Source organism: Eutrigla gurnardus (genome assembly GCF_963514095.1).
Source record: "Eutrigla gurnardus genome assembly, chromosome: 18".
Classification (NCBI taxonomy): Eukaryota; Metazoa; Chordata; class Actinopteri; order Perciformes; family Triglidae; genus Eutrigla; species Eutrigla gurnardus.
In genome coordinates this window covers 17,866,610-17,870,712 of record NC_139929.1, presented here as the reverse complement: position 1 = coordinate 17,870,712, position 4,103 = coordinate 17,866,610, and the positions used below count along the sequence as shown (strand labels likewise).

General features: G+C 44.9%; 2 long non-coding RNA genes across 2 annotated transcripts; one reads left to right on the top strand and one right to left on the bottom strand.

Moving 5' to 3' along the window:
- The first annotated feature begins 1,221 nt into the window (after positions 1-1,221).
- LOC311028772 lies at positions 1,222-2,208 on the top strand. The gene is made up of 3 exons (XR_014598784.1): positions 1,222-1,361; positions 1,715-1,813; positions 1,938-2,208. It is a non-coding gene; the product is annotated as an uncharacterized lncRNA (long non-coding RNA).
- A 116-nt stretch (positions 2,209-2,324) lies between these two features.
- LOC311028607 lies at positions 2,325-3,372 on the bottom strand. Its single transcript, XR_014598741.1, has 3 exons — positions 3,194-3,372; positions 2,591-2,645; positions 2,325-2,464 (listed from the first exon to the last, which is right to left on the bottom strand). It is a non-coding gene; the product is annotated as an uncharacterized lncRNA (long non-coding RNA).
- Positions 3,373-4,103: the final 731 nt, after the last annotated feature.

Sequence of the window (4,103 nt, the reverse complement as noted above, 5' to 3'; positions counted from 1 at the left end):
TTGAGAGATTATTTGAATGTGACCAAGGTGGGGACGTTGCAGATATCTATGGGGAGAGAGTTCCAGAGGGTGGGGGCTGCCACGCTGAAGGCTCTGTCGCCAAAGTTTTGCAGTTTGGTGCGGGGGATGGAGAGCAGATTCCGGGATGGGTTATGTTGGTGAAGGAGGGATTCAAAGATTCAAAGGGAATCTTTAAAGTCTACTCTAAAATCTCTCAAACCGAGAGGCAATAACTTCATCATAGGCATCCCCTCCTTGTTGTACACACTATCAGTATTCATTTCCTCTCAGTAATGCGGGCGTAAGATAAAAGCTGTCCTTTGGCTCTTTGAAGTCTTGATTGATTCTATGACATTCCCAGTATAATTAGAAATGGCTGTACGAGAATATCAATGCCAAGGATCTCTGAGGTGGCGCGGGAACATCAGTGCTCCAGTCTTTTAACTTTGAACAAAGGACAACGGTGCTATATGTTAACATTATTCCTTCCACAGCTTGACATTTGTTGGATAGTGATACATCAGGGACAAGCTTATTTAACTTTGCCTTTATGTAATAAAGTGATAAAGTCTACATTTAAAAAGAAAGATTGTATCTTCAATTCACTGAGCAAGTAGGGTATTCTCAAGTGTGTCCACCCACATGTAGTTTGGAGAGTTTTTCCCCCCTGCTACTCACTTTTCACACAGTCTAGAGGAGGTGGTGATACAAAATAGACCAGTGATACCCCAATGGAATGCAACCACTTTTATCATTGTAAAACTAATGTAGCTGATATTCACTGGATTGATTCAGGTTCAAAGTAAGTATAAAGTATTTGAATCCTACATATTAAAGGGGCCCTATTATGAAAAATCAACTTTTCCATGTTTTTCAACCCTAAAATGAAATCAGAAAAGACCACCATCTCCCTGTTTCACTTTCTCAGTTTGACACAAATCCTCCCGATAAACGAACGGTTTGCAGAATGTCCACTAAATGACGTCAGCACCGAATTTTCCTGTGCCTTATATGGGTCATCTCGGCTCATTAGAATCGCTCCACCTGTGTGGTCCCGCCCACATAATACCCATACCTGTTGGCTGTCAGTGTGATGTACATACAAACCAGTAAACCAAAATGCCAAAATCAATGGAAAGCGAGTTGGCAGTCCAATTACTGATATTTACTGGCATCGTCGGAGCATCTACGATGGAAATGTGCGCACACGTGTCCGTAAATGTGTGTTTGTGTGTGCGACGCACTTCACCGACAGGAGCTTTGACAACATGGGTTGCTACAGCTCAGGACATGCCTCTAACCTGGGGCTAAAGTTTGGATCAGTACCGACAGTCCGAGAGCCAACCACAGACACTGAAGCGGTAAGTTACTAAATATTATGTAATATGCCGTGTTACAGTTTACCGTTTCTTTCTTAGCATTGGTGTGTTAGCATTGGCGTGTTGCCCAAACCTGTAAAATAACGCTAGACATCAGTTTGCTTGGGAAAGTTTTGTAGCTTGAATGCGGCAGCAAGGGCAGCTGATCTGTGTTTGTTTATACACACCGATGCAAAGACGACGTCACCAAACGTTTGTTTTTGCACCGCTAACGAAGGGATTTTACGAGCTATTGGTGCATCACAACATCAGTTATAGTGAAATAGTAACGTGTTCCACATTTCAGATGTAGTTGTAAACTCTGACTGTCTGTCTGACTGTCTGTCTGCTTACAGAGCAGCAGCTCACATCAGCGTCCCACAGCGACCCACCACAGCAGCTACTGTTGGCAGTCACCTGTCTAGGAGGACTACAGGCTCCTTACCCAAGTAAAGGTGTGTAGCTTCACATGTAGCCTACTTGAGATCAGGTTTAACAGCAACTACTAGTAGTTGTGCAGATGTGTGTTTCTATTATGTGATATCATGGGTTCCATTCCTCCATATAACTCTGTTACAGCTACCCAGGCTACTGTGTCCTGCAAGGACTTTGGTGTTGGCACAGCCATGGTTCCAGACCCGTTTCACAACCACTCCAATAAGGAGACCATCAAAGAGAGCTCGCCTGGACCCGGTAGAGGAGGAGGATACTTTGGAGGGCAGCTCTTCCTTGACTTCAGAAGAGCTTGATATGACCCTGCAGAGTCGGCCACAAACAGTTTGCGTTTGTGTTCTGAGATAACTGTGAACTTCAACTGCTGATTAATTTGACAATAAAGTCTTTACAGTAATTGTAAAATGTGTCATGGTTAATATAACTGAAGTAATGGTCAGGAGGACTGCATAATATGTTGCATAGAGGGATTTATTTTTATAAAACACAATTGATAAACAACTGACTGCTGTATTCCTCTTACGTGTAAAGCACCATAACCAGCTGTATATTTCATGCGTTTTGGAGAGAGAACATTCAGACAGACAGTTCCAACCAGGATGTCCCACCATGCAAACCTCTTCCTCCTCCAGCTGCTGCATCCGTCTTCTTACCTAGTGTGAATCATGATAATCGTCATGTTATGTGAATAATAATCTCAACAGACAACTTGGTGTCTGTTGAGATTATTATTCACATAACATCTCAACAGACAACTTGGTGTAACAAAGTAACATTACCCGTGGTGTCTCCATGCAGCAGACATGTTCGTTGTCTGAAGGCCCACTTAGTCACCTAGATGAATATAGTACAGAATTTGAGCATTTCAACAACAAAACTTGTTAATATGGTAACCTGACGGACTTTGCTGACAAGCTGAGGCGTAAACCTCATGTTTGAATTTTGTAACAGTAAGTTTAGCACGTAATGTTGAGATGGAGCACAATCACGTTTATAAAACACAGCACACAGCCTATAATTCACAATTCAGCACATAATTCTGGAGGACGACATGATACTGACCAAATCCCATTCCTTGTATATCTTTATGTGTAGAGGATCAAGTTTTTAATCCCGTTAATGTGATGTAAACAAACTGCCCGCATACAGGACGCTGTTTTAATCGTGTTTTCATCCGTTTAATGTTCCCCATTTGGAAAACATGCAACTGTGAACTGTCAACAACACGGCACTACTAACGATATTAATTGTTGCCAAAATAGCTCACAGATATGTTACTTATAGAGCGAAGAAAGCAGCATTAGCGTCATCGTGCTTAGCGCTAGCTACGCTAACACACATCGAGTTACCGTCCAAAACGTTACACAGACATGTTAACTAACCATTCAGAAACGTCCTGCTGCATCCGCGGCGTAGAACTTCTACAGGAGCTGGTCCTGGTTCTGGGCCGGAGTCCGGTTCGAAGCGGTACGGCTGGACCGCTGTTAGTTTGTAGCGTAGAACCATAACCATGGCAACAAGCTGGACGCGGACAGCACGGGGCGGAGAGACACAACCACTTCCTCAGTAGGAGCGGGGTCGGGGGTCAACTCGTTAGCATAAGGCTACACCCCGAGGCTACACGTCCAGCTGGTTGGAGAGCCTATCAAACAGCCCACCCAACGCCCCTGCCAAACTGGCCCACAATCCCTGCTAAGCCCAGCCCGCCGCTGCGTCCAAGCCCAGCCCTGCATCCAAGTACTGTGCCCAAAGTTCTTACCAAAGCCCAAAATGGCCGACTCGAAGTCTCTGCAGCAGTTGAAGAGAGAGAGAACGACTGCCAAACAGCGGTTTACCCGATAGGCAAACTCATGGCGAATGAGGAAGTGGAAGCCTTGACTGAGGAGGTGGAGCTCGAAACTACTGCTTAAGAGGACATCAATGCAGATGTGAGAAAAACGGCAGAGGACGTTGGTGTTGTCCAGCAAGTCCTATGGCAAAACTTTGGCTGCTCCGAACTCTCCCTTGCATTGGAGGCAGCTGAGAAAGAGTGCAGGTGGTTGGCAGCAAGCAGACCTAGCCTGAAGTTGAAGGTATACAAACTCAGGCTCAGCAACCTTGAGAGGCTGGTGAAAATGGCAAAAGAGACCATGCGCCAATGGACTCGGTGGGTCCCAGAAGAAGAGCGGCATGATTTCCGGCAGCGGGTCAGGAATGTGGAGAGTTTGTTGCAAGAGTTAACTTCAGACAAAGCTACCCTACTGCAAGTAAAGTTGGAAAACACAGCGGAAAACATACTGATAGACTTGGCGT